The sequence below is a fragment of the Danio rerio genome, chromosome 7 (genome assembly GCF_052040795.2).
Source record: "Danio rerio strain M-AB ecotype USA chromosome 7, GRCz13ab, whole genome shotgun sequence".
NCBI classification, from domain to species: domain Eukaryota; kingdom Metazoa; phylum Chordata; class Actinopteri; order Cypriniformes; family Danionidae; genus Danio; species Danio rerio.
In genome coordinates this window covers 27,822,501-27,847,225 of record NC_141027.1, presented here as the reverse complement: position 1 = coordinate 27,847,225, position 24,725 = coordinate 27,822,501, and the positions used below count along the sequence as shown (strand labels likewise).

At 32.4% G+C, this 24,725-nt stretch overlaps 1 protein-coding gene and 1 long non-coding RNA gene across 2 annotated transcripts in view; both read left to right on the top strand.

The window, feature by feature from the left end:
* Nucleotides 1-24,725, top strand: part of pde3b (phosphodiesterase 3B) — a 96,216-nt gene that overhangs the window by 18,689 nt on the left and 52,802 nt on the right. The window lies entirely within an intron of this gene.
* On the top strand, nt 3,402-6,949 carry LOC147835998 (uncharacterized). Its single transcript, XR_015495726.1, has 2 exons — nt 3,402-3,987; nt 6,001-6,949. It is a non-coding gene; the product is annotated as an uncharacterized LOC147835998 (long non-coding RNA).

Here is a 24,725-nt window from a genome sequence, read left to right as displayed (position 1 = left end):
TGAGTTATTGATTGAAAATGTTCAGATTATTTTATAACATGTTCTTTGTTATAACTTTTTCGGTAAGGCTACATTTGTTAATAGTAGAGCTGGACAAAGATAAATTGCGGTTGATCACATCCAGAATCAACATTTGACATAATATTTGGATGTCTGTTGTATATATTTATTATGTACATGTGTGATACATACACATACATAAAAACAAAACTACGCAAAACAGTTTTGTTACATAGATATTTCAATTTTACATATAATGTGCATCACTCACACACACATACACACACATATAGCACTTTTTAATATCAGCTGTTTATTAATACTGCAGTCAGGGAAATGTAGACTTGTTGTAAACCTCCTGAATGTAATTCTTGTATTGTATTGGTGTAACATAAGACAGAGCTTTGTCATCGAATCATTCATGAGTTTCTAATGAATTACTAATATTTTTAGAAAATCCTCTCCTGACCTTTTTATTGAACACGCATGGAATTGGATTGATATTCCAACAATATATATGAGCAATTCCATGCAAATGTCAACTTTGCCATGAAAAAAAAAGTTTTTGCCAAAATAGCGAAACTGTGTTTCTGTGTTTTTTTAAGCAACCAAGTATTTTACAGTGCTTTAAAAATACTCAAAAAAGTCTTTTAATGTTTTTGAAGAATTATATTTGATTTACCAAAATCACACAAGTGCCAATTTCACATCTGTCACATCCATAATTGAATTGAATTTATTGAATGGGATAGCCCCTTGAGATGAATCATCTCATTTTCGAGAGGGTCCCTCGAATGGGGTTCTAATGGATAGATGTCGCATCCATAACGGAGATTTTTCCACATAAAGGCACAAAATGTTAAATAAAATAAAATTAGTCATGTTTGTTCTATAGCGAGCAACACTCTCCTTTTGATTAGCATTATTTCTTTTGGGTTGTGGAGTTTTATTCACAGAATTTCTACAAAGTTTGTTGTATACTGTAAACTCGCAGACTTTTTTTGTGTTGCATCCATAACGCATCTTTATTTTCCTTCCATCACTCTGGGTAGTTGTTTTGGAAAAACAGATGTTATAAACAGATGTTTTTATATAATGTTAACATACTTTCTAGGAATTTATGTTTTGAGATTTTGCTGTAAATGTCACATCTATAACTCTGGAATTGCTCATATAAATAAATACACATTTTTTTTTAAATATATACATGTATGTACACATGTATATTATGTCAAAACTTTTATTTTGGATATGATTAATTGTGATTAATTGATTTAATGATTAATTAATCTTTTCCCAGCACTAGTTATCAGTGATCAATTAAACCCAACTGATGAATAAAAACACTTTTATTAATTACATTTTTGTGGAGATTATGACTAATAAAGTTTAGTTGCTTTTTTTATTTTTACTAACCTTATCATAATGCAAACATTTTCACAATCTTGATCTCAGTAAATACAATAATATTTACTGATTGCAATATTTTCTAACATTACAATATTTTTATGTAATGCGATATATATTGTGATATAAATGCGTTCACCTGATAACTTGAATAGCTTGTAAAGAATTCATCATTTTAGATTGATTTGGATGATTTTGTAGGTAAGAATACAGTGCTCCCCATAATTAAGTACTTTATTAAGTAATAATTAAGTAATAATTTTTAACATTACAATATTTTTATTCAATGCGATATATATTGTGATATAAATGCGTTCACCTGATAACTTGAATACCTTGTAAAGAATTCATCATTTTAGATTGATTTGGATGATTTTGTAGGGAAGAATACAGTGCTCCGCATAATTAAGTACACCCCATTATGAAAATGAATATTTGTATCCATTTCTCAGTAAATATAGGCAATCTAGTTTGGTGCATTTAAAATATTAAAATATACTTAAAAAATATCAAGCATAGTTTAATACAACAGATAAAAGATGCAAACAAACAATTTATCCTTTATTGTAGAGTCAAACAGTATTCAGAAGTAGAAATTAAATAAGCACTGTATAATAATAATAATAATAATAATAATAATTATTATTATTATTAATATAATAATAAATAATAATAATAACACTATCGTTTTAATTAAGTAAATAACTAAATAATGTTTAATTAATCTTTAAGATACAAATGTTTTTTTATTGTTATTATATTGTTATTTATTGTGCCCATTTATTGTGGCTCAAGTTTGCTTCAAATTCTTACAGTCAGGCCTTAAAAACACATGCAAATAAAAAAAAACTTTTACTCGAAGGTTAAAATATGAACTTACTCCAACATGTTGTTAACTGTAATGTCTGGTCAATATAGTCCTAACTACATTGCAGATCCCTGCTGTAGGGCTGGGTGATTAATCGAAAAGTAATCGGCATTCAGAATCTATAATCAATCAAAATTTTCCAGGTAAATTTTTTACAATTACAATTACTGCGTGTGGAGTCATGTGGCCATTTGTTACTATTGTGTTAATTTGCACTACATTGTCGATTGACGAAGCTATGCGAGAGATGCCTTGAGATGGCATACTTTTCATCACATAAATATTTTTAAAATTAAAACATTTGCTTACGGAAGATGCAAGAAATGCACTGTTTATAATATTATTCACAGGATATGCAAGATTTTGCTTATTTTCTACTTTTAATATGAAACACATTGAAAATAATTTATTTTGTTTCCAAAAGTGCAACTTATTTATTTGTGACTGTTGGTGTTTTGGCAAAGTTGTTCAATGTTGATGTCTAATAACTATAGTAGATAGTGTGTGTTTTCTTCACTTATTTTTATATCAAGTACTGCATATTTACTGTACAAAACCTCTCAGTAAACTATAAGGGGCAAATAATAACATAAATTGAATAAATAAAACAATTGTTTATTAATCGTAATCAAATTACAATTAATCGAGATTTTAATTTTAGGCCAAATCGCCCAGCCATACAATGTGACTACAGACTCCCACATTGCGATATCAATTCTGAAACTATATATTGTGCTGCCCTAAGACCTATTATACTTTATAATGCTTAAGAAAGAAATCTAATGTTTGAAACAATCGTTTTGCGGTAAATGATAATAAACAATAAATCAATGTAGACTACTTTGTATATGCACTATTTTTGCTTATGTCACTATCAAGATAATATCAAATAGCATAATAAAAGCCTCCGTAATCATCGTTAAAAGAAAGTTGGCTACCATCACATGCCTAGCCACATTTTTTTTTTTTTAACTCGTCTTGATTCAAGTGCAGTGTGTTTTTTTTCTCTTTAATAGTCTACATGTGATTGACTTGGTCAGCATTGATATATTTGATTAATTTAGCACTGCAGGATATTTGAGGACAAGCCGTATGAGTATAACTCTTGTCAAATTGTACTCTGGCTGTTCCTCATTTCTTCAGCTTCTTATCTCTCTCTCTCTCTCTGTGTGTGTGTGTGTGTGTGTGTGTGTGTGTGTGTGTGTGTGTGTGTGTGTGTGTGTGTGTGTGTGTGTGTGTGTGTGTGTGTGTGTGTGTGTACATGCTCTCGCCTGCCGTATCCATGCAGTGTCTATATATTTTGGGCACATTCATGGAAACATGTGAGAGATAAGTGCAGCTTTTCCTGGATGTGTTGAAGTGGCAGACTCGCACCTTCCCTTTAGTGAACGGCCACTATAGGAGACCCGTGGGTCAAAAACGGGGGGACGTCTGGCACACACCTTCGCCTCTTTATATATTAGCACATCTCATTGGTTTTAAGTAGGCCCAGGGATTTTCTGCATGGCTTATCGGCGAAGGTTTATTGCACCATAAGGTTTCCAGACACTCAAACATTTAAGCTGGCCTAGGAGCTCTTAAGTCTACAAGGACGTTGTTGATCCTCGTATGTGTCCAGCGGTTTGAAAAAGCTGTTTGTTCACTCGGCCAGCTGCGGGGGGACGAAAACATGGTCTGCTCTGACGGGGAGGAGGGATTTGTGGGTCGTATGGGTGAGTATTTGAGCTCGGGATGCCTGTGTCTAATTTATTTAAAGGTCGGGATTGTCATTCGGCTTCGGCTGTTTGAGCTTCATGACATGAGAATGAAAGGCATGCGGGTTTTAAATGTTTATTATTAATTTGTTTCTGATTATTCATCACACTCCTCGGTTTATAATATTTTAATAGCTTTATTACAGAAAACCTATATTTATAATGAATGCAAATGCTGTACACATTGTAGAAACACTATTACAGTCACGTTTCTAGTGGTTGAAGTAATAATCAGAGATGCACATTGAATTATTAAATGTTATACTTTAGAAATACTAAAATGGAAGTGAGTTTTATCTTTTACTGGTTTATCACATTAAAAGGGTTTTTAATTCGTAATATTTTTAGTTATTTAAGAGTTGCTTACATTTAATTTTGTCATGTAAATTATTCTGTAGGACTGCACGATATTTGGGAAAATCTAACATTGCACTTTTTTTATCCTGCGATTATATATTGCGATTTTAATAAAATTTCACCATGATGAGTTGAATAAGTATTCGGGAAGAATTTTTAATTTTAGATTGATTGGGGTGATTAAGGGAGTGCAGATAATATAATAAACAATCTACCAGCATCAGATGAATTCAATGAAGAAAAAGATCCAAAATAAATAAACAGCGTTTAATTGTTTTCCGATGAGTGGAATTGTATTCAGGTATAAGCATGGGATGATAATCGTTTTGGGTATACCACGGTTTGGAAAAGTCAAGGTTTTAAAACTTACAGCATTTTCTTCTATACTTCTATGGTATGTGTAATTTACAATTTTCTATTTTAGTTTTTAGGACAACAGTATGTTCAGCAGAAAAGATGCCATTTTAAATTGTTTAGTTTTTTTAATTTGTTTTTGAAACTATGAAGACAGCAAAAGTCACCGATTCATTTGAATTATTTATTTATAATTTACATGTTTACTGCTCCAAAATATTATAAATGTTTCTTAAAATAAAATATTTTGTGTAGAGTAATTGAATAATCAAATGTAAAATAATAATGCATAGTCTTCGTTTTATAAACAATTCAATACAATTATTTACAAATGGTAAAAAAGTTTTAAAAAGGTTACAAACGGTACAATTTGTTATGTCTGAATGCTTTTAAAATCCTCACACTGTCACAGGCCTCAAATAAACATTTGCAAAATGATAAATTATAATCCAGACTCAACATTGCACATACTCACAATGTGTCTATTGCGATGGATTACATTGCGATTTATCAATGTTGAAACTATATATTGTGCAGCCCTACTGTGAAGGCATATAATAGGTTTAGCTAAATCAAACTGGGAAATAGGTATGGAGCAATTGGTGTCGGTTGAACTTTTCACAATTAATAAAAAGATAGCAAATAGAACAACAAATTAAAAAAAAAACAGTTAAAGACTATAGATTTACATTTCTTTGTAAAGTTTATTTACAATTTAAATAAATTGTTTAAGGTGTTACTTATTTTATCAAAGCTTTTTGAATTTTTAAAAAAACTTTATTTACAATACTTTACCAAAATGTTATTCATTAATAAAAAAAATAAAAAATAATAATCATAATTAAAAATATTTTACTTGGATTTAAGAAATTTTATAATTAAATTCTAAAGTTATTTAATGTGTCTTTTTATTTGGTTTATTATTTAATTTTATAATTTTGTCTTCAACATGTAATTTCAGTAAAAATAATTTCATTTTAATTTCTGCATGTATATTGCTCCATAAAGACATGGAAAATGTATTACCTTAAATCAAAGTGGTCTATGTAAAAAGTTTTCAGAAAGCTTAATGCCTTCACATTTTTGCATATTTAGGGCAGCATTCAATTTCTGTGCTAATACATTACACCGCTATAAACCACATATCTTTAAAGCAGAGCTGCTCTCCTTTTTCCTCCTCTTTTTTTTGTCTGCTTTTTTTCTCACTTTGACCATCTGTCTGTCTCTCTCTCTCTTTCTCTCTCCCTCTGTGTGTTTCAGTCTTATTTGAAAACAGTGTCAGCACTGCTGCTTTTACACCAAAAGCCTGTTGCTAGGCGACTGCTGACGTCAGTAGAGGCTACAGAGGAAGGTCTGTGTGTTGAGCTGCTCACTGAAAGAGGGCAAAACTAGCAAACGCACTGACTGCACAAAGCCCAACTCCTGGAAGAGCTTGACTAAATATTACAAACATTTCTTTTTTGTGCAAAGTTTTTGCTGTGAAAATGTAATGCTCATGAAATGTGGTCCTTCTAGCGCACCCCCCTCCCCCCGGGTCTGTTTTCAGCTTTGGCTTTGATGACGTCAGTCGCGTTTCGAGGAGGGGAAAAGTCAATCATTAGTGTCAGAAGAAGAGCCCCGAGCCGAGTCGAGCAGCCATTCTCAATTCTCTGCACTTTGTTTATGCTAGTCAGGAAGTCCTTCTTTTAAACAGGTCAAACTGTTAAAGGCAGATGTTTTCAAAGGTTTTTTAGTGTTTTTTTTTAATATTGTTTTGTAGAAGCAAGATTTTTAGGGAGGTTTTTAAGTGTAATTAGGGTTTTACAGTTTTGTTTTATTTCTGTGAAAACTGAAATTAAATAAACTATCCTGGGGCAGAAATTTTATATAAACTTAACATAAAAGTGTATGAAGTGCAGGTTTTGTTAGCAAATAGAATTTATAAACATGTATCATGTAGCATATTAAAAAAGTATGCAATGATACAGTTTTCCCTAAGATCAGTTAAAAATTCTACATAATATGGCTGCACAATATTGGAAAAAATGACCTTTTGATGTTTTGTTTTTCTGCAATTTTTTTTATTTATTTTTAAATTGTTTATGTTATTAGGCCTAAATTGACATTCAGAACCTGTAATCAATCTATTTTTTTAATTACTTTCCCTACCATCAGAAAAGCCTTGTGACAGCATGTTTTCATTGCAATAAAACTATTATTTACATTAAAATATTTGTTTACATAAGGTTCAATAAATGCTCTGTTAAATATTATTTACAGGATATACAAGATGTATTTCATTTAGAAGAGATTCTGCTTATTTTCTACTTTTAATATGAAAAACATAATAATACTTAATTTTGTTTAACTGTTTGTTTTAGGCAGTGTGTGTTTTAATTCCAGTTCTTCAACGGTGAAGTAAATAATCTTAGATAGCAGGTAGTGTGTATTATCTTGAATTATTTTAAAATCAAGTTAAGCACCCTTCATTCATAAATCTCTCACTTGTGATATGTGAGCATATTTACTGTACAAAACCTATCTGTGAACTATGAATGCAAAGATATGTAATAAATAAATCAAATAATCGTTCATTAATCGTAATCGAGTTCAAATGTTTAATTAATCGAGATTTCAATTTTTAGGACAAATCGCCCAGTCCTAATTGTGATCTGCAAATAATTTTACAAGATGACTCTATTTGGAAAAAATTCCTAATATTTTTATATTGATTGAAATGATTTGTAATCGAATGCATCTGCATAAAATACATAAATTTATGCCAAAAAGAAAGAAAGAAAATGAATTAAAGCGCAGATAAAAAATTAAATGAACAATACTTAGTTTTTGGTTTGACTTTACCAGTATTGAAGTATAGAGATTTAATACTCAAACCTAAAACAACATTGAATAGTCTTTATACTATTGTATTAAAAGATTAAAGACAATTAAACTTCATTAAAGTGGCAAACTTTTTAAGTTCTTGTGCCCAAATGGCTAGAATTCTCTTAAAATCTTACAGTCACAAGCCTTAAAAAAAACACATCCAAATAAAAGTCTCTCATCTTATTAAATTTGAGTTAATCCTTGCAACAATTCCGCAAATCACATGTTTTGAACTGTTTTCTGGTTATTTATAATCCCAATTTGACATTGCAGATCCGGCAATGTTACTTGCAGATTTGCACATAGCCATATCAATGCTGAAACAATATATTGTGCAGCCCTACTAAATAATAATAATAATAATAATAATAATAATAATTATTATTATTATATTAAAATTATTGCAATTGTTATAGCTGTTTTAAAATTAATTGAATTTATAATTGACATATAATTTTCTTTATTGTCTTTCTTGACGTTCATAGGGCTAAAAATGGAAAAAAAGGTTAAAACCATATGAAAATATGTATAATTTTTAAATCAACATTTTACATTTTCTTCTTAGTGAAAATATACATTTGAATGACCTTAACCTGTATGGTTTTATCTTATTAATCAGTTTAATATTTTTGATTCATTTTAATGTTATTTTTTGTTTAATTTAGGTTCTTTCAGGTCCATCCGCATATTTACATTCGCTTTGATTCAGAGCTGTGATTCGTCCAAGAATAATATTATAATAGAACAAATTATAATAACAATAGCTATATAAACTAATGCATTTAATATTGGTTTTTCTTTAACATTACTTAAACTACTATTAATTGTCATTCAAGATGTTTCTTTCAGCTCTGTTCGCATAGTTACACATTGACATTCTTACTGGTACAGGACTATGATTTCCTCTAAGTTATAGATGGCAATAGAAAAACAACATCGTAAACATAAGTAATGAGGCATAAAAGTACTGTCTGTTAAATCCTGAGAGGGCTGTGTGTGTTTCTTTTGGGTTTTGTGTACTTGCTCGTGTGTGTGTGTGTGTGTGTGTGTGTGTGTGTGTTATGAATGACGTGAGCTGTCATGAGAGATAAGAAGGCCACTCAAGCATGTGGCTTAATGAAGAGTGTGATAGGCGTCTGTGCCAATCACGTGGCCATTAGCACACAAGACTGGTTACTTTAGTGAGCTCCTGCGCGAGATTAAATCAGAATCGCGGCCCACCCAAACCGCCACATATGACGCACACACTGTTCCCCACCAGGTTAATGAATAAAGGCCTCTAAGAAACAGACAAGTGAGCTTTGATTGTTGATTGCACTTTTTCACTTAAAAGACGTCAGAGAGAAAAATAACGGTGCTTGAAGTGAGATCGGAGGAACTGCATATTCAAATGACATATTATAATATTTATGCAAGATATTTAAATGTTAAATCGATTTGAATTGTGGTATGTCATATTACATGCAGAAAAGGATCAAATTGCATTTACTAGGATGTTGTTTATAAATGTACTTGTTTATATATGTACTGTAATATTTCTGTGTAGTGTTATGTAAAGTTGTTGACACTTTATTGGTAAGGAAACATGTGTGAGTGAGAAAATAAAACGCATGATTCTAGAAAAAAATTAGTCGGGTGAAGAGCAGATGTGTTCGTTCATTGGGTCTTAAAGTGGAATCTGCTTCCAAAAACTTTGGTTAATTGATAACTGATTGTAAGATTTTGTTTTTGACTGATAATTTTGTGAGATAAATGGTTTCAAGAAATGAAAATGTTTACCGCATGGAAACAGTTCTGCTCTACATATCAGGTCAAATTGCTTTGAGAAAAAAAGGAAGTCTTCAGTAAGTTTTCAGCAAATCCTTTTTCTACTGATATACAGGATGCAACAAGATAAAACCCTGAAAAAATAAGAAGCTATAAAATTGTAGCATAGTTTTAGTTTTCGACATCTTTTTATTAATTAGGGGTCACCACACCGGAATGAACTGCCAACTTATCCAGCATATGTTTTAAGCCGCAGATGCCTTCCAGCAACACATCACTGGGAACTGAAATAGTATTTTATTTTTAATTAATTGAGATTAAATCATAATTTAAAATCTTATTTCGTTTAAAATTTAAAGGCCATTAAAATTTAAAAGCCAAAAAAAAGGAAAACGACAGTTCTTGACGTTTACAAGTTGGTCAGGAAATTAACCAAGTAGTTTTGCACCATTAACAAGGATGATACAATACAGTTTGCTTTTATTTATTTGTAAAAAAAAAAGTAAAATTTACAAGTGCAAAATTTGTTTCAACACCATTTTTTGTGTACTACTGAATTCAACTATTACCTTAAACAAATCTTATGAATTATTGTCGATTTATATTTGTTCTATCATCTGACCCAATGAACTTTTGTTTAAAAGCAAAATCTAATTTGTCTATATCTGATTTGGCCATAAGCATGAGGTAAATGCAGCCATGCAATATTAGTGTGATATTGCGTTTATGCCACATAGGCATGGCACAATAACCGTTTTCAATGTATACCGTAGTTTGGAAAAATCAAGGTTTTAAAATCGACAAAATTTTCTGCTATATCGTTATTTACTATAACAGTTTACATCTATTATGGAGCCGTTTTGACAGGAGCAGTGATGTTTACAACGCGTCCGAGCACTTATATCAATATCAAGCTTCATTTTATTTGTCTTACAAATGCTACAAACAAACACGGTCAAAAAACTTTTTTTTTCTCTACTCCTGCCAGCTGATCACCTATCACCTGTGTGCCCTTACCTTAGCAGGTGATCTGACCTGAAATTTAGGTGGAGCTAATCCATATCACTAAATCATTCGATCTGTGACACAGAATAATACTGCATAATGTTATTAATCTTAATCGATCATCCAACAAGTAAAATATAAATATATATAAATATCTCAAATGGCTCCAATATCCCAGCCTCTAATTATCTACAATGATGACAATTACAAGAATAAGAGGAGGCGTTAAATAAAGTTCTTCTATATATGTTAAGAGTCCATATATTATGAATAAATGTATTTATTTTAGATGATTAAATATTTTTTTATTTAAATTAGTTTTTTGTTTTTTAGGACGACAAAATATCCAAAGATGCCGTTATAAATAGTAAAAAAATCTGTGTTTTTGAAACAAATGAAGACAGCAGAAGTCAATCATTTATTTAATTTATTTAACCTGACATGTTTATTCTAAAAATATTTTTAAAGTTTCTCAATGTAAAATAAATTGTGTTCAAAGGGAAAAAAGGTTCTTGTTTTCTACCCAGATGTTTAAAAAGAATATATTTTAGAGCAGTGATTCCAATACCGTCATCCGTTATCTTTTTATTCAAGGTTATCATACCATCACAATCTTAAACTGCTCCATGCCTAATGCAACATTTAGATGGCATGGGTGTTTAAGTAAGTAAAATCATTAACAACAAGCAACGGATCATTGGCTACTTTCATACTTCTTGTGCATACAAAAAAAAAAAAACAATTGACAACTAATGCCAAAACAATGTTTAAAAATGTGAACTGATATTACCTACTGACATGCTACACCAAAAGATAGAAAGAACTGAATTTAATCCATTTTTTCATTGGTGAAATGCTAGTGGCCTAACACTGCAATGATGATAAACTTTATGTAAAGTACGGTGCAAAGTAAAGAGCCATTTTCTCTTTAAAACTTTCATCCCATTATTGGAAGTGCTTTTAAGAGGGCCTGGCCTCATGGGAAACAGAGCGTGATGCTCATCTCTGCTCGTGTCCGGAGAATGACTGCAGCAGCTGCAGGGCTCCCAGAGTGCCATGCGACAAGGATGATACTGGAGCACGGCAAAGCCTTTCTCAGCCCTTCATGGGCTGTAGTACAGGCAGAGGAAAAGTTCTCTGGCATGACCTAGTGCCTGACAGATAGATCTGAACTGATCCCCCCTGCTCCAGAAACATGATGACAGCAAACACGGCCTTGCGTACACATAGGAAGGGCTGTATAACCAGAAGCCCTATCACAATCCCTGTCGTGGCCCGGATCATGTTCTCTATCGGCATCATGGCACACAGGACAAAAGGAGCTCAGTGCTCTGATGGGCACCTGTATCATCGATGACAGAACGCTGAGGTAAAAACCTGCTCAGGGGTGCCACGGATGTGAGCTTGACGCTACTCGGTTACACATTCGCAGCACGTAGGCAAAGGAGCCTTCATGAATGTTTAAAACAATGTAATTAAGACACTTTGTGTGATCATGCAGTCATTTAAAATGATGCTTATGTTTTTGAAGACATTTGGAGAATATTTTGTAATAGTATAAAATTAATAGTGACAAATAAAACATTATAATTAAGAGACTGTGTATTAAACCTTTAAATGTTAAACCCAACCCTTATCCATCATGCAGCAAAGCTCATTAATGTCATTTCCAAAGCAGTGGACCAATCAGAAGAATTCTGAGACAGGGCAAGTGTTTGACATGACAACAGCAACATGGCGGAACCATTTCTGATTGCTTCATCTAACTCTTTGAGGCATAAAGATGCAAGTTTTTGCACTACTGTGAACTTTTTTGCTTAACTCTGGTGATTGGCACGCTTGACTGTGTTCATCATCGAAGCATATAAACCAAACTTGCAATCCCCTGCTGGTGTGAATGTAGAATTTGACATACATGTAAGATGCGTCCCAATCAAATCCTGCTTTTGCTGATGAAGCGTTAGCAAAGTCTTGAGCAACAACAGGACTGCCATGTACTCAGTGATGTTTGTGTTTATTCACAATTGCCTTTAATATATACTTCCATAAACATATACTATGCATGCACATGGCATTACTGTTTTCAAATGCTTGCATATTTGGGTATTTACATGGACACCACATCGTTTTAATTTTTTCTTCAGATTTATAGATTTTCAGTCCTAAAAATTGCACTGTCATGTAAACAAACAGTCAAAATGCTTTAAAAAGTTTCCTGTTTTTGCCTAAAAACTTTTGTGTAAATGGCCCCTGAGCATGATGTGATTAAGCAGGGTATAAGGTGGCCCAGATCAACATTGCAGCTTTTAGCAGTCTGCCCACTGTAACACTTGTGAATGTGTCGTGTGAATATTTCAGTTTGCCTTTAACCTCATCCTCTACACAACAGTAAACAAAGAGTATTTTGGTACCACACCACATTCTACACCCTAAACTATGATCACATCAGACAGTTGTGCCATTTAATTGTTTACAAGAACATCTGAAACTGTTCAAATCATCTGTGATACAGAGAGACACTATGTTCTCCTGCTATTTCTCTTGCACTATAATTTTATTGGATATCTTAGCAGGTCAAACTCAGTTGGCATTATGTGTATCGTCTAAAAAGCAATTGCCTTGTTTTTTTTCTCAGGACAGCAATTGTGAGTACATTTTTGTCAGGAACGTAATGTGAAGACATTTGAACAAATTGCTTTGGTAGCTTAAATGTAACATATGGTTGAGTGCATTTTGAACAGCTGCAAAACACCACCTACTATCCACCAACTGACATAACAAGGGATTGTAATGAGGCATTGAGCACCACAACAATGCATTCATCCTTTTCTGTGCTCAACCAAGACAAACAGATTATGATGGAAATTGCCATTGCCATCCACCTTTTTTCCCCCCTTGCTTTTCCTACTTACCAATAATCCATGTAAACATGGGTTCATTCATCCGATATAATTTGTGCAGGGCTCCTATGAAAGAGACCTGTTTCCACTGAGTGGTACAGTACGGGGCTGCACAATTTTATGGCCATTTCCATTGTCAAAAGGTACCAAAAAGTGAACTGTACCATACCACTTATTGGGTACCCTTTCGAAAGGGTACATAGCACAACAAAAGGGTACCAAAAGGCAGAGCCAGACACGCAGCTGAACGCTATTGATTTACAGAGATGCTTCACTTGCAGAAGCAGGAAAATGAAAACAAAGGGAGCACCATTTTTAAATACATAACCAAGATATTACACCCTAATTCTTTAAGCAACCTTGCATTACACCATAATTCTAAAACATGAACAAACTGCTATGTTTAACTACTATCATCGCCTTTTTACTCACTCAAAATGACGGAAATACCTCTAACACAGGTGACGTGCTGGTGAGGATTAAAGATGCAGATATGAGAATAACGTTGACTGTCGTACACCACGCCAACCAAGGGTACCGATGGTAACCTTTTGGCAGTGCAAACGCAAGCCTGATAAAGGTGACCCATACTGTACCGAGCTGTTCCAATCAGTGGAAACAGGCCATAACATGGTCTTGATGAAATCTGAACAGAAGTGGTCTCAAAAGATTAATCTAAATACATGTTAATACCAGTTGTAAATGGTCATTCTCCTCTTGGTCGACCACTGCGATTGGATCACCATGATTAGATGATAATAGCAGATGTAAAAAGTAAAAAAAAAACTTGCAGTGGTTGTTTCATAATGTTGTAGTCAGATATCCTAAAGACCCAAATGTGGCAGATGTTTGATTGATGATGGTTCAGACTGTAGGACGCAGACTTGGGAACATTAATTTAGCCGCTGTTTCAGCAGGAGCCGCTCTGGACTCATTTATTATTTTTGGGGATGTTCTCGCAGCCTATAACTCATTAGTTAGCCATGTCCTGTTTGTGCTGTTTTTCTTTTCCTAAAAAATTGATTGGAGAGTCTGTACTGTGATAACAGTTTTAAAGGCCTTCGGGGATCGAGTGGAAAGTATTCTTTTTGCATTCCTCACGTGCTTCGCTCTTTTGGAGATGCTGTTTGGTTAGTGCAAATTGACACCACATGTCGAAGGTAACTACACTGAGGCATGGTAATGGTTAATTTGTGTTTGTTTTTCTATGGGCAAATAATAAAAGATTATTTACTGTCCGTTAATTATGAGACAGCATCAACAAATGTTTGCTATGGGAAAACTCCGCTCCACTGGGGTTTTGGCACATAAAAAGGTTGCATGTTTTATGTGAGCGAGGAACAACCCTTGCAGTATTTACACCATGTAGCAGTAATAAAATATATTTTTATTATTTTTCTAACAGCTTAAATGTATCAATTTTATTTTTAATTGAACCTAGGAAATAGGTTATTGTTACTTTTAACCAGAATGACTTTTTTATTTTTTATTTTTGGAAAGTTCTGGATATTGTCGTCTTGGAATCATAGGCAAGGTTATGTTATTTCATATATTTAGAGCTTAAATGTACTCTAATTGTAATTTAATAAACTTTTCTGAAAATTTCTAATTCAAAAAAAAAAAAAATGTTGCGCGTCTTTTGTCAGAATCATTTAACCACAGAAGATCAAGTTGGTGTGATGTGGCTTTGCTCCACTTATCCAATATGTGTCCTTATGTCTGAAATATTCTGAATACTGTTTTCTACTGGGGGCGAAGCAGTGGCGGAGTAGGTAGTGCTGTTGCCTCATAGCAAGAAGGTCGCTGGTTTGATCCTCGGCTTAGTTGGCGTTTCTGTGTGGAGTTTGCATGTTCTCCCTGCGTTCGCGTGTGTGAATGAGTGTTTGTGGACGTTTCCCAGGGATGGGTTGCCGCTGGAAGGGCATCAGCTGTGTAAAAACGTGCTGGATAAGTTGGCGGTTTATACCGCTGTGCTGACCCCAGATTAATAAAGGGACTAAGCCAAAAAGAAAATGAATGAATGAATGTTTTCTACTGTCGTCATAGTTAGTCTGACATACCGCTTAAAAAAACAAAACACACACACACACATATATATATATATATATATATATATATATATATATATATATATATATATATATATATATATATATATACATATATATATAAACCATTAATGCATGTGAATAACTTGCCAGTAAATTTTTTTTTATTCATGTCCTTGTAAGAAAACATCGTAGATAACTGGAAATTCAGCAACTGCAATATTAAAATCCTTGGGAACAACTGTGGTCGGAACCAAAGTTCACACGACAGTGTTCTCTGGAATCCTCTCAAGCAGTGGACTTCTATATTATGATTTCTTGTCTCCGAACCGCGTCATAGCTCATTATCATAAAGTTGACTTGATTTCAACACTCCTTGTTGCCCACCCCGGCAAAAACGCGCCACTCCTTATTGCTGCTACTTATTGCCGTTGGCTCCCGTTGAAAATGAATGAAGTTCTGGCCACTTTGACACTCTCGCTGCCTGCAGTGTGAACATACAGTTATAGAGCTAAGCTAAAGTTCAACTTTGTAGAATTGATTTTTTTTATAAAAGTCTGAAAATGTAACATATAAAAAATCACATAAATAAAAAAGAAATTGTTATTTAATAGGAATATGTGAATAACTCAATTTTGACAAAAATTCTAAGATGACGAAATGCTTTTAGAAACTGGAACTGTACTAATCTTGCCCGGAGAGTCAAGTTAGTCAATTAGTAATCCTGAGAAAATCTTTCTTGAGAAATTTCCTCTGGCCACAACATTCCAATGATGTGACTTTGGCCAATCAAAGTATTTTTCCTTTTATCAGCTCTTACCTCATCCACCTTGTTTAATGGCTTAAACTGCATTGGGAAACCCATTCATGAAGATTACTTGTGCATGTTTTGTTTTTTCTCCCCTTTTAAAACGGAGATTATATTTTAAAGTTTACGATTCTGCTTTCACTGTTTTCCATAGCTTTTTAATCACTGAGCAAGCTAGTATCAGTCCTGTGGGTTTTGTGCTTTCTCTGAATGAGACTCTGTCTGCTGTATGATAAAGGTGGTTTGCACGTGAGAGCTTTCTCTGTTTCGGTTCATAGGGTTTATATCTGATATCTGAACATTAAGGCACCAGTGACGTAAAAAATAATGCTCATGCTAGATGACACAAGACACATCGTGTTAGGCTTTGCTGTTTTACGCTGATACTGTTTTTTTTAGGAAATCCTTGAGTTTCTTTTATGTTAACTGCTGTGAATTTATTCTTATTGTCCAAATAAAGTAAGCTTCAATTCAAAGGTTTTCATGTTGTAAATTATTTACTGGTAAAGAAACTGTTGATGTTTATACCACATGTTTATGAGGTTTGTTTTAATGCATGAATGGATTAAGAGCTAGAAGGATCTGGCTGTGCTTTATTTTGAAGTGTGCTTTTGAGTTAATTGTGCTCTGAATCAGTGACTATATTTACATGGACATCAGTAATCGAATTGTTTGCCTTAATCTGAATAAGACAATAATATGATTAAGGTGTTTACATGAGTTGCTTTTTAATGTTCCTTTTGTGATTCTGTTTTAAGTGTTATAGCACATAATTTGATTAAGATCATTGCTCAATCGATTAATCACCATGTAATATACATTTTTTCCGAAGTTTCATGTAATTTTGGGTGTTTCAGTTTTAAATTGTCAACTTTATCTGCAGTTTGGAACTTTCACTTTCATTCAGGAACATTTCATGCTTGCCCCATGACAAACAAGATATTGGATGAGAGTATGAACTGCTGGAAGAGTGTTGTTTTAATAGAATTAGAGACCGCACACCGTATAGAAAAACAAGTCTTTGTATTTCACGTTGCAGGTGTCTGCAGTGCTTCTACTGACTCGATAGGTGCAGAGAATAGTGTCAAACAGCTTTGTGTGTATAGACCAGAGGTGTTCAAACTTTTTCTTATGAAGGGCCAAAAACAAACTTTATTAAGGCTACTGGGCCGAAGGTATATATAGTTGCCTTGGGGAATTTCCTAATTTTTTTAATAATATAAAAAATATATATAAAACCATTGATTTATATTAACTAATACACAGTTTTTTTTTACTTGTTATACTGAACTTAATACAGTAAAAAAAAAAAAATCTCATTTATACCAGAATGGAGTGAGGGCATGGGCCGGTATAAGATTTTGATGGTATGATAACCTTGGATAAAAATATCACGGTTTCGCAGTATTGTGATTACTGCTCTGAAATATATTATTTTTAAATGTCTGTCAACATTTTTTTACCTTTTGAGCATAATTTATTTTATTTTGAGAAACATTTATAATATTTTGTAGCATTAAACATGTCAGGCTAAATTATTCAAATTAATCATTTACTCCTGCTGTCTTCATTTATTTGAAAATCAGATTTAAAAAAAAATTTTAAATAGCAGCTTTCGATATATTTTTTTCTGCTGGAGATACCGTTGTCTTGATAAGCAAAAAAAAAAAAGTAGATAATCTTACACATACCTCAGTAACTGTATTGTAGAATTTTTTGATGGTTTTAAAATTTTTTTCAGATTTTTACATTTTTAAGATACCAACTAAAATTACTCCCAAATTGCAGTCTATTATTGATTTGATTCTGACATCTGATTCAGCTAAGATAAGTTGTAATGTTGTAATTGAGCGTAATATGATTAATCATTTTTAGTATAGTAATATAGAAAAGTGCAAAAGGCGAAGTTTAAGCCATAAATACTGTTTTAGCGAGGTCAATGAAGAATTATAGTCCTAATTTATTATAAAGTTGATTGGTCTGGGGTATGAGGATCTAAGGATGTGGATGCAGCTTGGGATTGTTTTAAGGATCTGTTCAGTAAGGCTTTGATTAAAATAGCACCATATAAAAAAAATAAGAGTTAAACAAAGATCAGACCCTTGGATTACAGATGAAATATTACAACTGTTAAAGATAAGAGATGATAGTTTTGCAAAGTTTAGGAAGGATAGTGAGTGTAGCAGTTACGAGTTCTATAAACTAAAGAGAAATGAGGTTAGGAACAAAATAAGAGAAGCAAGAAGGTTTTTTTTTTTTTTTTTTTTTTTAAGGATAAGATAAATGAAAATAAATTTGAACCAAAAAAACTTTGGGGTGTACTGAGAAATCTAGGTCATGCAAATGCTAAAAGTAACAAATCATCTCAAATTACTTAAAGGTAAAAGGCAAATTAATAGTTTATCCAAAGGAAATTGCTGAATCTTTTAATCAGTATTTCATATTGTTAGCAAAAACATTATGTGGTCAGCTTCCAGGGCAACCAGCTATTTACAACGAAGATAAAGTGATTTCTTTTAATAGACAACAGGACATTTTTCTGGATTTTTTTACTTTGAGACGGGTTACAGAAAGTGAAGTTTTAAAAACTATTAGTGATTTAAAATTAAATAAGGCTCCTAGAATTGATAATATTCCTGCAAGGTTTTTCAAAGACTCTGTTAAAGTGATTGCCCTTTTGGTATCACAAATTTTAAATTTATCTATTGAACAAGAAAAAATACCATGTGATTTTAAAAGTGCTATAGTTATACCATTATATAAAAAAAGGATGTATGTTAGATATGATTATTACAGACCTGTTTTAATCTTGGGGGTTATGTCTAAAATTCTGGAAAAAATTGTACACGGACAGATAGTCAGCTATATTACAAAAAACATATTTTGTATGAGTTACAGTCAGGTTTTAGAGCATTACATTCGACAGAGACATGTATATTACAAACTACTGATAAAACAAGGAGAGCTGTAGATGGTGGCAAATATTGTGGAATGGTGCTGCTTGACCTTCAGAAGGCTTTTGACACTGTAGACTATCAAATTTTATTACACAAATTAAAGGCAATTGGGTTTGATAAAGCGTCTCTAAAGTGGATTCAATCCTATCTGCATGATAGAAGCCAGAGAGTTGACATAAAGGGTATACTATCTGCTCCCTTATGAATCAATTGTGGAGTTCCTCAATTAAGTATTTTAGGTCCATTATTTTTTCTTTTATATATTAATGATTTAAAAATAGCGTGTTCAGAGGAACTCTATCTTGATGCTGATGATGCCGCTATTTTAGTATCTCATCAAGACAAAAGGGCCCTGGAAGAAATCATGAGTTCCTAGTTAAAAATGTGTACAACTGGTTTTTAGACAATAAACTTTCTTTACGCATAGGTAAAACAGAGGCTATTTTATTTGCTTCAAGAGTGAAATTAAAGAAAGATGATAGTTTTTGTAGTTAGGATTAATGGTTGGAAAATTGGGTCGAAAAATGTTGGGAATTATTTGGGATGTTTAATAGATGAAAATTATCAGGAGATGCTATGGCAAGAAAGGTTTTTACAAAGATATGTGGAAAAATTAAGTTCTTAGCAAGGCAAGCTGATCTGTTGGATGTTCATTCTTTAAAATTATTGGCAGGAGCTTTAATTCCACCCCATTTTGATTATGCTACCTCATTTTGGTACAGTAGCTGCTCAGAGTATTAAGGAAAAATTGCAAAAGGCACAAAATAAATTAGTACGAATAATTTTTTTAATTCATTCTAGAGCACATTTGCCTAAAGAGTGTTTTAAAGAATCATGCATGTTAACTGTTAGTATGTTTTTTAAAAAATTAGGAATGGTACGTAAATTGTTTAATAATGTAGTTATATGGTGAACTATTTTCAAATGGTGAGGCAACAGCACTCATATAGGGGTTTAGATTTTAATGTTTTTATATACAAGTGCAATCATGTAGATAAAATTATCAAAATCGATTAAGGAAATAAAATACTTAAGGAGGTTCAAATAAGCTATCAAAAGATGGTTGTTTCATGAGGATAATTAGTTTGCATGGTGGACGAGGATGTTTTATTTCATATGTTACTTGAGTGTGAATAGGGTTGCGGATGGGAGGCCATTAGCTGCGTAGAACATATGCTGGATAAGTTGAAGGTTCATTCCGCTGTGGCGACCCCTGATTGATAGAGGGACTAAGCTGAAAAGAATAATGAATGAATTCAATGAAGGAATTTATTTGTGAATTATTCTGTTGCTGTTTTAAAATGTGGAGGTACTGTTTGTTTTATGCATCATCTGTATTTTGAAGCCATACTTTGAAGGCATCTCTGGTATAGACTGTCCTGTCGCAAAATGCGGCGAAAATCCTACACAGCAATCCAGTTTTAAGTGTTGCAAAATATGTTTCATATTTTGTATCAGCTTTGCTACTTAATATTTTTGTGGAAGCTGATTTTCCTTGATTTTTCCATGAATGTCCTGCAGCATTTATTTAGTAACTTTCTCATTGCATTCTTATATCAGGCAGCAAATGCTTTTGGCCTGTAAATAAGTTCTGTTTTATTTTTACAGTGATGAACTCAAAGGTCAGCTCACACACAGTTAAAATGACAATTACAGTATTATCATAGACATTAAATTAGCACACACTTATAAGACATCCCTTCACAAGCTCAGTGTCCTCCAACTGCTAGTTAAGCTGATATTGGACATCAGTGGGTGGACGAGTCTTTCTTCGCTCTGATTTCTGGCCTTGTTTCTCACATACTCTGTGTTCCTCCTCAAACAAACACACACACACTCACACACACACATGCACACTGTTTCACACTATCCTGTCATGATCCAGAACAGCACTCTCCTATCACAACTTGCCTTGCCAACAATGGACCATTTTATGTTTCTCATAAAACAAATCATTACACACACATTTGGCGACAAGAGGGCATTTTTCAGGCATTTCGCAAAGCAAGTCTCGAAGAAAAGAAAGTCAGTGTCTGATATGTGATTATAGTGCAGTGTTTTGGCCAGAAAGTGTTGTATTTTGATGTGTTGATTGACAGGAGGCAGAGCAGAGCACAGATTGTCAGGTGTGAGATCATGCTAATACAGCTGTGCCAGGCTATAGCAGGTTACTCTGGGTATTAGCCTTGTTTTGTTGTACTTTTCTGGCTTTTTTCCGTTTTTTTCTGGCGCACTAATTAGAACATATTATAGCCACATGCTAGATAGCTGAGTTTTCATGGCCTGATCCTCTCTCTGTGTTTAAATATAGTCTACATTTCTCATTGCTCTTTTAAGACAAGAGCCCTGTGTCTTCAGTATTTAACAATCATCATAAATCATATAGTGATAAAGAAAGTCTCTCTTTTTTAAGTTGCTGATTTCGGATATTATCCACTTGTGTATGCTTTGTTTTTGCAACTTTTTTATGCCATGCTATTTAACAGTGTAAAATTGATACATATAATGCAAACATGTATTATAGGATTTCTAATATTTTTAAATGTGCAACTGAGAAATTAATATAATATGCGCTAGTTTGCATTTCAAAACAACCTGTGTGTTCGGGCTGGACAATTAATCGAAAAGTAATCCACTTTCAGAACCTATTAATCTAATTTTTTCAGGTCAGTTTTTTTCAATTACTTTCTGTTTAAGGCTGATTTAAACTCTTGGTCGCACATCTCAAAAAACTTTTACTACACATCGCACATTTGCACTACATTGAAGATGATTGGAAGCTGCACCAGAGATGACTTGAGAAGGCAGATTTTACATTACAGTAAAATTATTATTTACCTTAAAATATTTGTTTACAGAAGATATTTAAAATATTATTTACAGGATATACAAGAGTTATTCAGAAGAGATACTGCTTATTTTCTACTTTTAAGATGAAAAACTTCAAAAATAATTAATTTTGATTCCAAAAGTGCAAGTTATTTATTTGTGAGTCTTGGTTTTAGGCAATGTGTGTTTTTATTTCAGTTGTTTAACATTGATGTTTAATAAATACCTTATAGATAGTAGATAGTATAGGTTTCCTTTATTTATTTAAAAATTTGTAATGTACCCTTCATTAAAAAATGTCTATCTTGTAATATGTAAGCATATTTGTACAAAACTTATCAGTAGGCCCACACGGAATCTGCACGCGCAGAATTCCGCAGATATCTGCAAATTTTTAGCCCATCATTAATTCTGTTTATTGACTTAAGTAAATGTGTAAATCTGAATTTATTCAGTTTTTATTCACTAATTTATTACTTTTTATTATATATATATATATATAGGTTTTAGTTCTGATACTCTGCTGGATACTCCCAAAATAATTCCACAGAAATCCGCAGATTTTTACCAAAATTCTCCGTAGAAAGAGCAAGAAACGTCCGCAGATTCTGTCTGGCCCTGCTATCAGTGACCTACGAAGGCAAAAATAATAAATAAATAAAATAACCGTTCATTAATCGTAATTGAATTAAAATGTTCAATGAATCGAGATTTCGATTTTAGGCCAAATTGCCCCGGTCATAATGTGTGTGTTAAAAAACCAGGGTTATAATTTTAGTTTGGTTTTGATGGCAAATGAAAGTCAAAGTTTTTTTTTTTTTTTTTTTTTTTTTTTTGAGAGGATTATAAATAGTGTATGAGCAATACAATTTTGCATAAACAAATTTCTTATTTGTGTGTGTGTGCGTGTGTGTGTTTATATCTAATATCTATAATGTTTAATGTGCATTATTTATCAAGTATTTTAATAATTTGGTCATTGTGTAATAATTTTGTTATAATTACTTTAAGCTGGAATTTTGATTATGTATTATATTTTATTATTATTAAAAAAGCATTAGTACAGGCTGAAAAAACAACATAATGACATATATTAATTCGGCTACCTCCATCGGCCTCCCATATGATCTTATACACTGAGGTAACCAATGATTAGAAGTGAACAGAAAAACATTAAAAAGAAAACAATCATAATAACAAAAGTACAGTATCAAGAATGAGACCTACAGAATATAATTATACAAAATAAGGCAGTCATTTTGGATCCTGATCATTGTTTTGTGCAATAAACATGGATATTTTGTCAGCAGCTCAGTCCAGATCTGTAATGTACACATTTGTCCCAAGTTCACTCAAGCTGTGGATAATTCCAACATTATAATGTCCTGACGTTGTACCAACCACTTGTATGTGTCCAAATTATGTGGAGGAAGCCAATGTTATGCTAGTAGTAGCCAGCCATCCAAACAGCTTTTTGTAGCTTGATGAGATTCAATGTAGAATCATCACTCAGTAATAGTATAGGTTCACCTGTACAGAATATTTAATCTTTTTGGTGAGATAACACACACCTAATTCCAAAATTGTTGTACTTTTCCACAATTCCACATTCTGCACTTGAAAAATGACATGAAAAGGTAATGTTAACACTTTATTTTAATATGTTTATCAAATTATATAGTATAAATAAATCTAAGTCATACAAATGTTTAACTTATTATTTTTAGTCAGCTTAATAGGTTATATGCACACAGACTTTTAATTTTCAGCCCAAGGGTTTCCGGTGAACTGTCTTTTCATTACAAAATGGTCATGTTTAAGATCTGATTTCTTTAAAAAATCAGTGATCTTCACTGCCTGTTAGATATACGATATGAAGTGGGTCTCAGATCGGAAAAGAAGCACTGCTTTAAATGCCATTTCCCCCTGCCATGTCTTTCAATTATGATATTTTATTTTACTACAGTATTTTCAATGGGATTTCTGCTCTTGTCTGTTAATACTGAAAGCGCTAGTGGTTACAACGGTCCTTTATCTTGTTTTAAGCTTGAACAACTAAATGAATGCTGAAGTGTATTTAACTAAATATATTGTAACATTACAACATTGGTGCTGTAAAAACAACCCTGTGACATTAAAAATAGTTACATTATGCTTTCTTCTAAAGTTTATCATTGGCTCTAAAAAGATGTGCATAGAGGCCATTGATTTAAGTTGAGCTGATTAGAAAATTTAAATAAACACTATAAGGCTGTAAGATTTTTTTTTAGATTGTTATTATTAATAATAATAATAATAATTATTATTATTATTGATATTATCATTATTATTTATAATTATTAAATAAATTATTATTATTAATACATTATAATATAATATAATATAATATAATATAATATAATATAATATAATATAATATAATATAATACATTATTATTATTATCATAATTATTATTATTAGGTTTCATTTTTCATTTTATAATATAATTTATAATTGGTGGTTCATTTTGCTGTGGTGACCCCAGATTAGTAAAGGGACTGAGCTGAAAAAAAAAATGAATAAATGATTTATAATTCTTAATGTATATTTATTTCTTCCTTTTTTTTTTACTCCGTACTGTCAAATTATTTATACAACATTTGAATCTATTTTTAACACTTACTACATTTTGAACAGGCTATACAAAATATGTAATTTAAACCATTTCAGTTTTATTATACAGTAAAGAATTGACTTATGGTGTTTTTTCCTTCCACATACGGCACAGCATTTTCACATAGTTGTCGTTTGTCACCCTGAACTCTC